The sequence below is a fragment of the Lepidochelys kempii genome, chromosome 3 (genome assembly GCF_965140265.1).
Source record: "Lepidochelys kempii isolate rLepKem1 chromosome 3, rLepKem1.hap2, whole genome shotgun sequence".
Classification (NCBI taxonomy): domain Eukaryota; kingdom Metazoa; phylum Chordata; order Testudines; family Cheloniidae; genus Lepidochelys; species Lepidochelys kempii.
The window spans coordinates 176453361-176470854 of NC_133258.1; positions in this window are offsets into that span (position 1 = coordinate 176453361).

Genomic DNA, 17494 nt, shown 5'->3' on the forward strand with positions numbered 1-17494 from the left:
TTCAGACCCTCACTTCCTAAGCCAGTCCCCAGGCAAAGCTCTGGCTTGAACTGCCAGCTACTTCCTCTGTCCTTCAAGGAGGAAGGGCCTAACACTGCATTACGCTAACTGCCCTGACCAAGGACGCCCCACTGAGGGCCCAGCTAGGAGGACAGACTTGAAAATGGATCTAACAGTTCAGGCAAAATTGCCCCACCCCTCTTATCGGGCTCCCCACCAAGATGTAGTGGAGCCTGTCGGTGTCTGGGGACTCTGCCAGCAGGCTCCCCAGAATGGCATCCAGGAGCTCTGGCAAGACCCTATGCAGATCCTGCAAAGCAAGGGAGAGCCATGGGTCAGTGTTTGGGAAACTGGGGCTATACCTGCCACAGGACGGGAAGAGGGGTCTCTGCGAAGCACTTGTGAGACACCCAAATACATACCCTGGCCTCCCTCATTCACATTCCACTGCAGGCAATTAGCAAAAATTCATGGCAGGATGACAGCTGGCTCTTCAATTCATGACTTTAGCATGATCTAACTGAACTTGAGTGGTGTCTTTCTACGTAACCACGATGAAGACGGCATGCAGGCCAGCTTGAAGGAGGTGGCTCTCCGCCTCTGGCTCCAGTCCAGGTGTCATGGTGCTGGCAAGAGAGAGGAGGCGATATTAGAATGTGCACTGCGGGGATTGGACTGGCAGCAACAGGGATGTGAAACTGCAGAGAAATAGGCTGAGGCTGGTGAGAATGGAAACTGAGGCACCGAGCCAGGAATGACAAGTGCAAGGTTTCCCAGACAGACAGTGGCAGGGCAGGAATAGCGCCTGTTCCTTGGACCCCGCTGCCCCTCCTCTATCTGTTCCTGGGAGTGAGCCTCTCCCCAAAGCCATTGCAATTTACTGGAGTGAAAAGAACAGCCCAACCCAGAAAGAGTGAACCTTCCCACCACCTTTGTCAGAGGAGCCACCCTTGGGAGGTGACCTGGTGGTGGGAGGGGCAGTGACTCCCAGCCCTGGGCCTGAGCAGCACCAGGGTTAGGGGAACAGGCCTGGAGGGTCACAGTACCCGAGGTTGCCCACAGCAATCAGGGAGTTAGCGAGGACGGCGCCAGGTGGAGAGTTATCAGGCAGCTCCTCCATAAGCTCCTGTGAGAGCCAAAGAAGCGTGAGAGATTCGGGCCTCACTGACACTTCCCAGTGAGGCGATTACACAGCCAGCGCCCCACACAGCGAGAAAGATCCCCCCACCTGCCTCCCGCTCCTCCGATTCCTGCCCACTAGTGGCCAATCTCAGAATTTCTCCTGTCTCTTCTCCCCAATCTTCAGCCCCAGCAATCTCTGGCCTCAGCTGCCCCTCCAGCACCAGCCATCCCCCATCCATTGGCCCGGGGAGACCCCTGCCCCTCCCATCTCTCTGTCCTCCCTCACCACAAACCTCTCCAGCACAGCCGCCTTGCAGCAGTGTGGCTCCAATGTGTCCTGCCCTCTCTGCTGTGCAGCGAGACACGGGGGTGGATGGCGTGCAGGAACATGAGCTGCTGGGCCTCGTCCTGCATCCACCAGGAGTGGGGTTACAGGAGAGAGAACCAGTTAGCCAGGGACCTCCCTGCCGCACCCACACCAGCTGCAGCACTCAGGCCTGAATGGGGGATAGTGGGGACCCACCCGTCCCAGATCATGCAGAAGAAAGATCCCCATTAGGGCTGGTGGATCATCAGAGACAAGACTCTCTGCAGGAGGTCAGGGTGCTGAGAAGGGGCGGGAGAATCTCGGTTCCAGCACAGCTGGGGAACGTTTGTACCTTTTCTCGGCCCTGGAGCTGCTCTCGAATGTTCTTGAGAGCAACCTCCTCTGTGGCCACGTCCACCCATTCCTCCTCGTCGTCCTCTGAGTCCCTGGGGGTTCCTGCACCAGGGAGAAAAGGGGACAGGATGATACCTGCTGCCACTAGGGAGAAGGACAGGGGCATGGTGGGGCAATGTGCTCCCTTCCCACCTCCGGGACCCAGGGCAGATCGCTCCCCACATCCCCCGCTCTCAGTGATACCTTCAGCCCCCAAGTAATTCAGAAGCCCACAGCAAAGAAATCCCCCCCACACACTGTCCTGGACTCCCTGGGAAGTGCCTGCTCCCTCTCCCCGCACACACCCTGCCAACCAGAACACCAAGGACCAAAGTGGCAGCATCTAGTGTCAGAGGTTCACGTGGCTCAGGCCAGACACCTGGGCTGGAGACCTGCCCCCATAGCGCTGGTTGAGGGCCTGGGCTCAGGGTGGTCACAGCCCCCTCCTCACCCCTCCCTGAGCCCAGACTGGCTCCTCACCTGGAACAAAGCAGCAGCGCCCGTTGGCCTCACTGCTATCCAAATCCCAGGCACTGCTGCTGTCCCATGGGGAGCGGGCCGAGCTGCTGGTGCTGGGACAGGGATCCTCCACCTCCTGCTCTGGAGAAGATGGAAGGTCCTCAGTGACTGGGCAGGGCGATGCCTCCTGCTGGGAATCAGGGCTGGGCTCCTGGGGCCGGTGCTTCCCACACAACAAGCCCCAGAGCCACCCTGCCTGGCTCCCATCCTGGGCTGGGTCCTGCCTGCCCAGCTGCATCCTGGGCCAGCTCCATTTCAGCCTGGCCAGTGCCTCTCCCACCTCGGCGCCTGTGCCAGGAGTGGGTTTCCTCCGCCAGAAGGCTGGGCACTTCCACCTCCTGGTCCATCCGGGACCTCCTTCCCTGCCAGCGGGGACAGAGGGGCTGCTCTGCTCCTGGGGAAGATGGCAGCTGCTTCCCTCAGGCTCTGGGGACACCTGCAGAGCCTTGTTCCTGAACATCCTCAGGAGCCCGGCTATCCTGGAACCGAGCGGGCAGCAGGCGTGAGTCTGGGGTCCGGGCAGCCTCTCACCAGACAGCCTTTTTCATCCCTCCCGATCCCTGCCCCAGCCACAGCAGCTCCTCCTCCCCTCACAGGGGTGCAGGGAGTGCAATCTCCACACACTGGCAGGACTTCATTGCATGATCTGCTCCCAACGTTTCCCCTCATCATCCCTGGTGCTGAAACACCCGGGGAGGCACTAGGGTCAATTACAAAGACCATCGGACAAGCAGCCCCGTCCTGCCGTCCCTGGCTACCGCTCAGGCTAGAGAACAGAACACTACCCAGGAGTCTGGACTTCTCCAGGGAAACCATTCCCCACATCAAAGTACCTAGGTATAGGAAGCCCAGGGCCTCCACATTTCTCATTGATTTCCATGCTCAGCAGCTCACAGGGTCTGGCCCAGCTCAGACACTCTCAGCCTGGGGAACAGTCTCCCACAAGGGAAGGGCTGGGAGCTGCATGGCTGCGACCTTTCCAAACATGCTGGAGAAGGCACTGGAGAAGCCCCTCCCTCGTCTGAGAGCGAACCTCTTCTTTCCTCCTGGCAAAGAACCCCACGTACCTAAAAGAGTGGGACTCACATCCCTGAATGGGCTTTTAAAAAGACAATGGTTAAAATTTGGCCCCGACTATTTCCGGTTTCCTCAGCCTAGACATTTTAGCAAAGTTTAGAATTCCTCGGCGCTCAACACCGTGAAACTCCCCTTTCTCCTTCACAAAGGGCTTTAAATAAGCCCCTTATCTCACTCAGGCTCACGACTGCCCGGAGTTCGCAAATTGTCCCTGTTCCCATTGGACGGAGAGGGAGCCTTAGGTACAGAAAAGGGAAGTGATCTACCCAAGGGCCTACACAGCAAGGTGGTGACAGAGCCAGAAAGAGAAGCCAACAATCTTGACTCCTGTTCTAACAGACAACAAGCCCCCCAGAGGCAGGGAGAGAGCCCAGGAATCAAGATGGTGGGGAAATTTCATTGAAACCGTTTTGATCAGAAAATCTCATTCAGAATAAAACGGTTTGTTTCTTGAAATCATAACAAGTGGGATGAAAATTCTTTGCAAAAATATTTTGTTGCAAAACAAAAGCATCTCCTGTTTGTCACTGTGTGTTAAATTGTCTCATCGCATACAAAGAGGAGACAGTTAGATCTTGAAAGTTAGAGAAGATGCTTCAGTCTGAGCTAAGGAGTTGCTGCTCTTACCAATTTCAAATTAATCAAAAACAAATAAAATAGAATATTTCAGCTACTCTATTATGTCATAATCTTATCTAAGTAAAAGTGATAGGACACCTCATATTATTCACTGCTCCCAGTGACACTCTCCAATGGATCCCCATTCTCCACCCACTCTGAGGTAGGTAGGAGCTGATTGTTATGCCTACTTGAAAGAGGGAGAAGCTAAGGCTGAGAAAGGAGAATTGACTTGTCTGAGGTCACACAGCCAGGCAGTGGCAGAGCTGGGAATAGGACCCAAGAGCCCGGACTTTCAAACTAACCATCGGATCTTGAGTTTCATATGTTGAACAATCTGAATAAAGTGCTCTCAAATGAGCTCCAGACCAACAAACAATTCATAGTAATTATTCAGCAAGTGTTTCAGGAGAACTGGAATGTTAGAGAGAATCATGAACTGCTCAGAAACAATGAATGCAGAGAAGCAGCAACGTTCGTCAAACATGACTCGTTATAACTTATTTACTTGGTCTTAAAAGAGAATAACAATGACCCGAGTCTCCTCCCTGTCAATAACCTCCTGCTCAGACAATCAGGGTAGAGACTAAGGGGTGGGAGGCTGAGGTGACACTTTCTCACCAGAGAGCCCAAAGGATGGCCCAGGTCACCGGTGGGGATCACGGGCCAAGCACTATTTCAGCCCCACATTTTTGGGTGGATCTTCCACAATGGGAGCTGCAGAGCACCCCCAGTGACTCCCCCCACACAACTGTCCTGGTGGCGGGAGGAGAACAAGGGAAAGGACAAAAGAAGTAAGAGAAGAAGAGAAAGGAGGGAGGGATGGAGGAAAAGATAAAACAAAAAGGACAAACCCTAATGTCCCCAGTGATTCTAAGGGACAAAATCCTAGGTGGGGAATAAAATTCTGCCACCTGAAGCTAGCGTTTTCCAGGCCTAGAATTCACCTGGTACCAAATGGATCAGACTGAACAGGTTCCAAACCTCTCAGAGGCTCTTAACTTCCAAACAGGGATGTCTGTTTTCTTGTAAAATCAGGAAAAGGAAAGGAGAAAACTCGAAAGGGGTTCCTCCTCGCGCTCACGTACTTAAATCCTAATTCTCTCTCAGTCCTGAAAGAGGGACCTCGAGAGGGAGGCTTGCTGAGGCAAAGCTACAGGGGTCTGCGAGGTTTCCCTGGCCCTGCGCCCCTGTCCTGCCTGGCTGATGTCAGCGTCTCTCTGTGAGGTCACCACCTCCCCACTACCTTTGACCAATAGGCTGAGGTCCTGCAAAAGGCCTTTGTGTTGTCACTGCCACACCCACCCCTGGGGTGACCAGATGTCCCGATTTTATGGGGACAGTCCTGCTATCTGGGGCTTTTTCTTATATAGGTTCCTATTACCCCCCACTCCCTGTCCCCTTTTTCACACTTGCTATCCCATCAGCCTACCCACCCCTCCCCTGCAGTGCTAATGTCCTGCTGCTGGCCAGACACTTTGGAGGTTTGAGCTACTCCCTATGGATCAGCCCACTCAAGGAGTGTTTATTCTTGGAAGCAAGCCGGCTAGACAGCAAAACATCAGAGGCTACTCCCAGTGCTACACTCAGTTTTTCAGAAATGAGTCGACTTGATGGCCAGAAGAGACCATTAGAGCATCTCATCTGACCACCTGCATATCACATGCCTCCTGTATACCACAGTCACTAACGTTTGGCAAGGACATTCCAGAAAGGCATCTAGTCTTCATTAAATGACATCAAGAGATGGAGAATCCACCACTTTCCTTGGTAGCTTGTTCCTGTGGTGAATCATCCTCGCTGTTGAATATTTGTGCTTTATTTGTCATATGAATTGGTCTCTTTTCACCTTCCAGCCATTGGGTCTTGTTATGCATTTCTCTGCTAGATTAACGAGCCTTTTAATCCCCAGTATTTTCTCTCCATTAAGAAAAGGAGTACTTGTGGCACCTTAGAGACTAACCAATTTATTTGAGCATGAGCTTTCGTGAGCTACAGCTCACTTCATCGGATGCATACCGTGGAAACTGCAGCAGACTTTATATACACACAGAGATCATGAAACAATACCTCCTCCCACCCCACTGTCCTGCTGGTAATAGTTTATCTAAAGTGATCATCAAGTTGGGCCATTTCCAGCACAAATCCAGGTTTTCTCACCCTCCACTCCCCCACACACAAATTCACTCTCCTGCTGGTAATAGCCCATCCAAAGTGACAACTCTCTACACAATGTGCATGATAATCAAGGTGGGCCATTTCCTGCACAAATCCAGGTTCTCTCACCCCCTCACCCCCCTCCAAAAACCACACACACAAACTCACTCTCCTGCTGGTAATAGCCCATCCAAAGTGACCACTCTCCCTACAATGTGCATGGTAATCAAGGTGGGCCATGTCCAGCACAAATCCAGGCTCTCTCACCCTCCCCCCACTTTTTTTTTCCCCCGGGGACAAACACACACACACACAAACTCACTCTCCTGCTGGCAATAGCTCATCCAAACTGACCACTCTCCAAGTTTAAATCCAAGTTTAACCAGAACGTCCGGTGGGGGGGTAGGAAAAAACAAAGGGAAATAGGCTACCTTGCATAATGACTTAGCCACTCCCAGTCTCTATTTAAGCCTAAATTAATAGTATCCAATTTGCAAATGAATTCCAATTCAGCAGTTTCTTTCTGGAGTCTGGATTTGAAGTTTTTTTTGTTTTAAGACAGCGACCTTCAATCTCTCTGGTCACACAATCACAGACATGAAGTGTTCTCTGACTGGTTTATGAATGTTATAATTCTTGACATCTGATTTGTGTCCATTTATTCTTTTACGTAGAGACTGTCCAGTTTGACCAATGTAAATGGCAGAGGGGCATTGCTGGCACATGATGGCATATATCACATTGGTGGATGTGCAGGTGAATGAGCCTCTGATTGTGTGGCTGATGTTATTAGGCCGTGTGATGGTGTCCCCTGAATAGATATGTGGGCACAGTTGGCAACGGGCTTTGTTGCAAGGATAAGTTCCTGGGTTAGTGGTTCTGTTGTGTGGTATGTGGTTGTTGGTGAGTATTTGCTTCAGGTTGCAGGGCTGTCTGTAGGCAAGGACTGGCCTGTCTCCCAAGATTTGTGAGAGTGTTGGGTCATCCTTTAGGATAGGTTGTAGATCCTTAATAATGCGTTGGAGGGGTTTTAGTTGGGGACTGAAGGTGACGGCTAGTGGCGTTCTGTTATTTTCTTTGTTAGGCCTGTCCTGTAGTAGGTAACTTCTGGGACCTCTTCTGGCTCTATCAATCTGTTTCTTCACTTCCGCAGGTGGGTATTGTAGTTGTAAGAAAGCTTGACAGAGATCTTGTAGGTGTTTGTCTCTGTCTGAGGGGTTGGAGCAAATGCGGTTGTATCGCAGAGCTTGGCTGTAGACGATGGATCGTGTGGTGTGGTCAGGGTGAAAGCTGGAGGCATGTAGGTAGGAATAGAGGTCAGTAGGTTTCCGGTATAGGGTGGTGTTTATGTGACCATTGTTTATTAGCACTGTAGTGTCCAGGAAGTGGATCTCTTGTGTGGACTGGACCAGGCTGAGGTTGATGGTGGGATGGAAGTTGCTGAAATCATGGTGGAATTCCTCAAGGGCTTCTTTTCCATGGGTCCAGATGATGAAGATGTCATCAATATAGCGCAAGTAGAGTAGGGGCTTTAGGGGACGAGAGCTGAGGAAGCGTTGTTCTAAATCAGCCATAAAAATGTTGGCATACTATGGGGCCATGCGGGGACCCATAGCAGTGCCGCTGATCTGAAGGTGTACATTGTCGAGAGTTGTCACTTTGGATGGGCTATTACCAGCAGGAGAGTGAGTTTGTGTGTGGGGGCGTGGAGGGTGAGAAAACCTGGATTTGTGCTGGAAATGGCCCAACTTGATGATCACTTTAGATAAGCTATTACCAGCAGGACAGTGGGGTGAGAGGAGGTATTGTTTCATGATCTCTGTGTGTATATAATGTCTGCTGCAGTTTCCACGGTATGCATCCGATGAAGTGAGCTGTAGCTCACGAAAGCTCATGCTCAAATAAATTGGTTAGTCTCTAAGGTGCCACAAGTACTCCTTTTCTTTTTGCGAATGCAGACTAACACGGCTGTTACTCTGAAATCTCTCCATTAAGTTATTTCAACACTTCAGTGAAGTCACCTTTCAATCTGCTTTTCATCAGCTAAACAGGTTGAGCTCTTTCAATAGCTCCCTAGAAGGCATTTTCCTCCAGCCCGCAGAACATTTGGTGGCTCTTTGCTGCCCCAGCTCCAATTTCTCAACATCTTTTTCAAATGAGGACACCAAAATTGGAGGCAGTATTCCAATAGCAGTCTCACTGATGCTGTGTCACCTCCCTAGCCTCCTCACGGCTCTGCTCCTATGTCTAAGGATGGCTTTAGCCCTGGTCACCACAGCTTTATGCTGGGAGCTCGTTTTGAGTGGCTTCTTCACTATGGCCCCTAAATCCTTTCCAGAGTCACTGCTTTCCTGGATACACTTCCCTATTCTGGAGGTGTGGCCGGCATGCCTTGTTGCTAGGTGTAGGACCTTGCATTTGGCTCTGGTCAAATTTGCTTTCTTTGAATGGCCCCAGCTTGCCGAATGAGCCAGATGGTTCTGTATCACTGCCCTCTCCTCATCAGTAATTACCACTCTGCCAATATTTTGTCACCCACCAATCTTATCAGCAGGGATTGTATATTTTCTCCCAATTCATTGATAAAAATATTTGTAAAAAGTAGTCTTTGAGAGCTTCTTCAGAGCATTAATACCCAGCACCTGCTCCCCACAGCACCGTGAGAAAAGTCCGCCCAGCCCTGCTGGTTTACATAGGGGATAAACCAAACACACCTTTAGGAGCGGTGTTGTCCATAGGATCTGAAAAACGTGTGGGGGTTAGCAGCTTCGAAATGCACAAGAGACTTGCAGTGTAGACAGGTCCCAACTCTGTCTCGGTTTCCCACCCTGTAAAATGGGGAGAACAAAAAAACCCAACATGATTAGATCTATTTGTTAGTTGGGGAAATCGAGGCACCCAGCATTCAAGAGACTTGCTCATGGTCCCAAAGCGAGGAACAGAAAAGCAAGCATCTGAGTGTGAATCCTCCTTATAAATTAAAAACACTTTTTTATATATTTAACACCATTATAAATGCTGGAGGCAAAGCAGGGGTGGAGGCTGACAGCTCATGACCCCCCAAGGAATAACCTCACGACCCCCTGAGGGGGCCTGACCCCCCAGTTTGAAAACCTCTGTTCTAATGCATGTGGATGTCCTTCCAAAAGACGTGCTCTGGCTCAGTCCCATGTTATGCTTGGCTAAAGGAACGACTTCGTGACATTTTAGGGCCTGAGTTTTTCAGGAGGTGCGACCGGAAATACATAATGGTCCTTTCTGACCTTAACATCTATTAATCTGTCCATTTTCTGCTGCCAGGAAGATAACTCTGGACCTATTTTCTCTCATTCACTTTCAGTTGCAATAATTTAAATCCAGGCCAAAGGATTTCCTCTTCCATTGTGTCTTCGGCACCTTTGAGAGCAAACAGTTACTGGTTTCAGAGTAACAGCCGTGTTAGTCTGTATTCGCAAAAAGAAAAGGAGTACTTGTGGCACCTTAGAGACTAACTAATTAGTTACTAACAGTTACTAACAGTTACTGTTAGCCCACAGGTTTCCACTTTCAACCTGTCCCACGGTGAGATGGCCAGGAAAGGGGTTGGAGCTCAGCAGCACCTAGCCCAGGTTATGCAGCTCCCTAGGGGGAAGGGAATAAGTGTGGGGATCAGGTGACAAGCAGCAGCATGTGACTAGGACCCAGGCTTGCTGAGAGATAGAAGGGCAGCCTGTGCTCAGCCAGGAGAGAGACCCCCAAGTGGAGCAGGTGTGGGAGGAGCTTGGAGAGTCCTTGAAAGGTCAGGGACAAGCCAGGAAGGGACTAGGCTGTGAACTTAGGACAAGGCCCTAGGCGGAAAAGAGAGGGCAGTTTAGGGTCATGGGGCAGATAGTCCAGTTAGTTTAGGCTCCCAGGGCCAGACACCAACAGGTGAAGCTGATTGTCAGGGCTTATGTCCTTCTTCCCCAGGGTAGGTTTGATAGTGGAGAAGACTGATGCCGGAAGGGGGAAGTGAGTTAACCCCAAGGTCACCCGCTGAGTTTATATAACAAATCCATACTCAGAAGAATCCAAGAGAAGAAACATGGATTTTCCAGTCTCTTCTTTCTAGGAGTCCCCAGGGCCAAGTTAAAACCCCTGCTGCCCCTTCCCATTCTACTCACCCCCAAGATGTGCTGGAATTTGTCTGTGCTGGGGGATGCTGTCAGCAGGATCTAGAGCTCGTCATCCATGTTCTATGGGCAGTCCTTGCCCAGAGCAGCTCTCTGCAGAGGGCCTGGTGCACACCAGAGTAGGGAACAGTCAAGCTGCTAGTGATGGAAGCTGGGCTTCTGGGCAGAATCCAGGACCCAAATCCCAGCCTGCAGAAAGAAAGGACTGCCCACGGAGGGACAGCGTAATGTCCCATAGAGGGAAGAGGCTCTCCCCACCATTTCTTAACCTCGTGGGCTGTTCTCATGCTCTGCCAACCACACTTCTCAGTAGCTCCAGTTGTCTGAGGGAGCAGGGACGAGAGGCCATCCTGCTGCTAGGACAGAGGTGGAGGTTGATGTTCAACCTGCAGATGGGCGTTGTCCTTTCTCATGCCCACGGTCAATACACCAGGCAAGCAAAGCTCTCTGGACATGCGATTCCAGCTCCAGAGCCAGGGACAGCTTCAGCTTGCTGGAAGGAGACGGTGTCTGAGACCTTGTAGTTGGGGGATGAGACAGGCACAAAGATAGGCATGGAAGTTTGGGGAACTGGGGGAGAGGGTAGTGTTGGGCAAGGAGGACAGGGATTTGGGAAGGAAGATCTGAGGATCAAACACTGTCTAATTGTCAGTTAGGATTATCGCCACTTCAGAGAGGGGGAAAGTGAGGCACCACATGGAAGTGGGACCAGGCCGACTGGGCTGAGTGTCTGAATAATCGTGAGAGCAAAAATATAAAAGCCATTAAGGGTCAGAAGAACATTCATCAGGGAATTGAAGAATTCAAGGCTGACCAGAACACGGGTCGTCTACGGCATACACCAGAATGCGCTCTGCCACCTCACCCCTCTCTCCAAGAGACGTACCCTTGTCTCCAAAACCAGTAAGAGGATCTTTCTCTGAGACACACAGCTGTCATTGTTGGGAACAGAAACCCCATCTGCAATTTTGCTCACTGGCCCTGCCGCAAACTCCACCCTCCAACCATTGTGAGCCAGGCCCGGGAACACCATTCCACTGTCACAGGTACATGGACCTGTGCACCTGCAGACACTGCAGCCGGCACACGCACTGGGGCTGGTGCTGTGACATGAGCTGGATGAACCACCCTGCTGGCCCCATATCCAGCATTCCCCCCCTGAGCAATCGGTCCTGCTCCCTGCTCTTCCTCTCTTCCCCCAGGAACCCCGGAGCAGGCTCTCTTCATGGACCATGACCCTCTCCTCCTTGGCTCTTTTGAAAGCAAGTTTCTCCTTGTTCCTCCTTGCTCCTGAAGGATTGGCAACAGCATGATTTCTGGGTAAGATCTGACTTGTCTATTGACCAATCCACTCTGCTTCAACTCCTTCCCTTGTCCGATTGAAACGGGGGGGGGGGGGGGTTATCAGGTGACTGGCTTCAGGTGCTCTAATTAATCTATAGCAAACTTTCTTCCTTCTACAGGGAATAAGGCTCCCTTTAAACACTCTCCTTCTGCCCTCTGGCCATGCTGTATCATGGTGCCAAATCTTTTGAGAAAACCCTTGAACATGTTAAGAGTGATACAAAAAACCCCACACTATGTTAAAAGACCCTGTGATACAGATGTTTCACCCACGAAAGCTCATGCGCAAATAAATCTGTTAGTCTTTCAGGTGTCACTGGACTCCTTGTTGTTTTTGTGGATACAGACTAACATGGCTACCCCCTGATACTTGTAAACAGTCTTGAAACTTTTCACAGGAGAAAAGACATTCCCGACCTGTTATGCTGTAGGAAAAGGGAAACCGAGGCACACTACTATATTGCTTTCAAGGCTAAATGCCAAAATTCCTATACTATGGACAACACTAATATCTACATTGTCTTGATATTAATTGGGTTCCAGACGGTCACTTACGTCAAACTCAGGGAGGGTAATGGTGGATCTAAGCAGGGCGGTGCTGCTCCGAATGGCCCTGGCTGTCTCTTGCGACACCGTGGGCACACTCCAATAATGAGATCCTGCCCATCCCCAGGGGGCTGAGACATTGTTCATGGGGTGAAATATCTGATTCATTGATCGCAGAGCTTTAGAAGGGGATTGTTGCCCTAGCCACCACGCAGAGTTGCTCCCATCACTGGCAGCCTGGGAAGCCAAGGACTGACGAGTGATGGCGATTCACCAGGCAGGGTTGAGGCACATGGGCAGGGGAAGCTTGTCCTGCTGCTGGCAGGGCTGGACCCGCTCTAGAGAGAATGGGAGGATTCAGTTAGCAGGGGCTGCTGATCTGCCCCATTCACCAGGGCTGCCATCCTTCATCTTCAGCATTAGTGTCTGGGATGACTTGGGGAAAGGTCTCAACCTCCCGACATCCTACTTCACTGCTGCCAGAATCCGTCCTTCCCCCACACTCCCCTGCTAGAGCCCTGTCCCTGCCCAACCTGGGTGGGGGTGGAGGAGAGGGGTCTGAGAACTTGAGCTGTGGATTAGAGGTGGAACAGCTGTCAGGGACACTGAGGGGGAGGTTTCAGGAGCTGACCCTACAAGGAGGGGGGTTGACACTGGAGGTCACTAGAAAGGACAAGAAGACTCCATTCTAGGGGTCAGGAGGGTGAATCCATCCCTCATAGATAGGCAGGTGGTGGGTGGAAATGCTGCTGCTTCCAGGTACCCTTAATCCCCCCAATTCCTCGGGGGCGTCTGAGTCTCTGCCAGGTTCTCGTTCCCTTGCAGCAGGAGGACGTCACGGCCAATGTGATGTGCCAGGTCCGCATCATCCGGCACTTGCGCCAGGTGCCTGACACACTGCAGGGCTGTGCCTCTGAGGCCACCAGCAACTCCCGCTCCCTGCTGCAGGTACTGCTCTGGCTCACTGTAAAAGGGGAGATAGTGGAAGGGGAAATGGAGCCCCTTGGCACTCACAGAAACCCTCTCTGCTCTCTGTGGACCAGGGTCCTTCCTTCTGCGTCCCAAATGCCCTCACAGCCTCCCAGATGGTGCAGCCTGCAGCTGAGCCAACTCCTGGAGCTGTGGAGATGGGTCACCTCGTCCCATCAAAGCAAGCAGTGCTGGCTCTCAAAGAGGCTTAGATGGAAGACCCCACTCCCTCATGGAGGTAAGAGCCATTTACTCCTTGGGGCGTCTGGGTCTCTTGGGGGAGAAACGGGATCCCCAATGCATAGCCTGCCTGGGAGCTTCCCCTGTCCCTGGCTCCCAGATCTGGGACAGAGACGTCTCGATCATTGTACCACCCTGGTTTTGTTCTTAGGAAGGGGCTCCCTAGACATGTCCTCTAAGCTGGACTCCTGAGAGGGTTTCCGGTGGGAGGCTCCAGCCCCTCGGGCATGAAGAGGACATCAGGTAATCTCGTTCACATGGCATCTCCGGTCTCCAGCTCCACTTCCCGCAGCAGGACAAACGAACCCATCAGCTCCCAGAATCCCAACTCTTTGGCCTCCTTCCGCTCAGCAGTGGGATTTCTCCAGCCCCCTCACCACACCTGTCAACCTCTGAATGATGAAGGGCCTGAATGTCAGAGTCACCAGAACAAGCAAACTCCGGTTGCAGGCAGTGGGGCCTGTGTGTACTGAGCCCCACTGGAAACTAGGTCTGAAATGGGGAGCAAGGACCCCAGCCCAGCAACAGTAGGAGTGGGCAGAGCAGGCTTGTAACAAGGTGCTCTCCCCTGGGCTGCACAGCCTGGGGCTTAGCCAAGCTGATTACAGAATGAGCCCTACCTGAGAAGCACCATGTACCTCCCCCTACAGAGCCAGACCTCAGTGGTGATACAGCCCAGCTGGGGTATCAATGGGAATGAGAATGAGGTAGGAAGTTCAGAGCAGCAAGGAAAGTCTAGAGGGAAACTTGAGAAGAGAGGTGGGAAGTGCCCAGGGAAAACTGCAACAAAGAGAAAGGAGTAGACCTTGCTGTGGGGTACAGAACCCTGGGCTGCTGCCAATGTCAGGGTGGGACTGGATTCCCCTACTGGCCCCAAAGAAGGGGGCGTACACCCACCTGGAGAGGGTTACCAAGCCCAGCAAGGGGGCTGCAGGGTGAGGAAGAGCCCCAGTGATGGCAGAAGGACTTCTTTCTGTGGAAAGACGTGTTTGGACTTTTAGTGTGAGACAAGCTGGGCTCCAGAAGGGTGGACTAAAGGTGGCGATCTGGCCGAAGGGTTGAGTTACCAGGCAGAGAAACTGTCATGGTGCTGGAGCAACCACAGATGGGGGACGCTAGCCTAGCGAGAGGGCTGTGATGCCATGCCTGGCCGCCACGGGGGCACGGAACGATGAGTAGATTAGTTTCTAATTGGTACAGTCAGGAGGATTGAATTCCATCAGCCCTCATGGATCACAGGGGGAAGTCTTGGGTGCTGAGAGAAGGTCTGTCCCGCCATGCGGGTGTCTGGAGGGACTGAGCTGGTCACTGGATTTCTCACTTCAGTTCCCAGGACTGGTTAAGCAGCCAAAGCAGGTCTAGGAGTTTCTCACGCAGCTCCTAGGACACCAATAGAGGCAGAAGGAAGTGCAGGCGGAGTACGGACGCAGCAGGAGAAATACCTGTGAGAGATCCTGCAAAGGGAAATCAACCCAGGGTCTGCTATGCCCATGGACAAAAAGAGCAGACATGGAGAGCATGCTTGGGCTGTGCTGTGAAGATTAGCCCAGGAGAGCAGGGCATGAGGAAGTGTAGAAGCGTGGCCTAATGCCAAGATGGGGACAAGAGTTCTTTGTTTTGAGTGCAGAGAAGCAGGCCATATCAAAAGACACGGCCTGCTTAGGAAATTGCTGAGTGGCAAAACCAGGGGCCAGGGCCCCAAGAAGGTAGAAAGAAAGGAGAAGGTGTCCTCTGACACAAACCCACATGAGGCAGGCAACGTGGAGGTGGAAGGGATGGCCGTGGACCTTGCAGACCCTCCACCAACACGCCCTGTTGGGTGCTGCAGGGAGGTGAAGAACAAAATGGTTGGCCCAGAGATGAAGCAGACTGAAGGAGGGACAAACACCAGGGTGGAGCAGTCCATGGTGCGTTCTCAGACCCTGACGGAAAGGGTTTTGGCATATGCAGCGGCTGTAGCAAAAAGGGGTAGAGAAGAAGCTAAAGGCTTCGGAACAGGCTCCGCAAGCAGTTGCGAATGAGAAGGAGTGGCTGCAGGAAGAGCGCTGGGATACCGCGTAAGAGAAGGATTGCCCCTTAATTCTGGTGAGCGAGGTGGCAGTGGAGCTGGAGACACTGTGCGCAGGCTGTACAAGCGCGCAGCCGGTGACAGCGATGAGATGATGAGGGATGAAGCTTGGACAAGAATCGAACTTGCCCCCCCAGGTGGGCGATGCTCTAAGGAGGAGGGAATATAACAGAGAGTGGCCTGTGGGCTATAAAGCCTGGACCTAGGCCAAACTGATTACAGAGTGAGCTTCACCTGAGGGAAAAACCAGGGAAAACTGCAGCAAAGGTACAGGAGCAGGTTTAGCTGTTCAGTAGAGGGCCTTGGGGCAGAACCTAGAATCCAGGGTAGGACTGGTTCTCCCATGGTCTCTAAGGAAGGGGACGTAGAAGGCCATAGATAGGGCTACCAAGGGCAGGCCGAGCCAAAGTCAGGCTGAGGAAGAGCCCCCAAAGGAACGGAAGACCTTGTTTCTGTTAGACATTTTTGGACATTTTGTTTGGGATGAGCACGACTCAGGAAGGAGTGGACTAAAAGACGGTCACCTGGCTGAAGGGCTGAGTTTCCAGCCAAAGAACTCCCAGAGGGCCCTAGCAACTATTGGCTTTGGTGCTAGCCCAGCAAGAAAGCTGTAACACCAGGCCTTGCCAGGAAGGGGCAGCCTGGTTTTGGAGAGCGGTGGGGATGGCCTCTGGGAGAGGATGGCTGGAGGAGTCATACAAGACGGGCAACAGGATCCAGTGATGAGAGCAGGGAACTGGTTGGACTGCAGCCCTGCCACTGAGTGGTAACGTGATCCTGGCCAGGTCACTCTCCCACCTGATGCCTCACTTTCTCTATCTTTGAAATGGGGATCATCCTGACCCACATTAAGTGAGTATTTGATCCTCTGTTTTTCCTTCTCAAATCCCCGCCCTCCTTGTCCCACACAGGCCTCTGCCCTGTTCCTCAAACTTCTGTGCCCATGTTAGTGCCTGTGTAGCCCCCCAATGGCAAGGTCTCATGTACAGCCTCCTGGCAGCAAACTGAAGCCGCCCCTAGATCCAGAACAAGAATCGCAGTTCCTGTGCACGGCCTGAATGGAGGATAGACCATGGGCATGGGGACGGCCAACACTCACATCCAGATAGATCATCAACGTACTCCTCTGTCCCAGGAGCAGGAAGGTCTCTGGTTCTTGCTCTCTTCGGTGGCTGGAGCTGCTGAGTTGGGGGTGCGGGGGGGCAGAGATGGGAACAGGCCAGAGGATTAATCCACTGTCAGGGAGAGAGTCCCACCCTGTGGGAGACGATGTTGCCCCTCTATGGGGAAGTCCTTCCTTGCAGATTCTGTGCTTTGGTTCCTGGACTCTGCCAGGAAGCCCAGCTCCCATCCCTAACAGCTTGGCTGTTCCCTACCTTGTTCGGCACCAGACCCTCTGCAGAGAGCTGCTCTGGGCAAGGACTGCAGAGCCAGCTGTCATCCTGGCAGGTGTAGCCCCAGATTCTATAACCCTGACCCATGGTCTCCCTCCCTCCCCTGACAGGCTCTGAAGAAGGCCTGCCCAGAGACGTGGATGCCATGTTAAAGAGCCTACTGACAGCAACCCCCAGCACAGACAAACTCCCGCACATCTTGGAGGTGAGCAGAATGGGCAGGGGCAACAGGAATTTTACCTTAGCCCTGGGGAGACCTGGAAATAAGAGACTGGATGATCCATGTCTCCATTGTGTCCTGCTATCTGAGAGCCATTGGGCCACCCGTGGTCAGGGCAGTCAGTTCAGAGCAGTGTTGGGGCCCTTCCTCCTTCAGGGACAGAGGGAAGGTGCTGGTGCTCGACAACAGGGCTCTGCCTGGTTCTGTTGAGCACTAACTCCAAGACCCCAGGCAGGCTTGCGGGGTGAGAGCATCAGAGCCCTGTGAGGTCCAGGAGAAGGTCCTCCAAGAAGAGCACTGGCTCCTTCCTAGGAAGCTGCTGAGATTGGTCTTCGCAACATCCTCTGGCAAGGAGTTCCACAGGTTGAC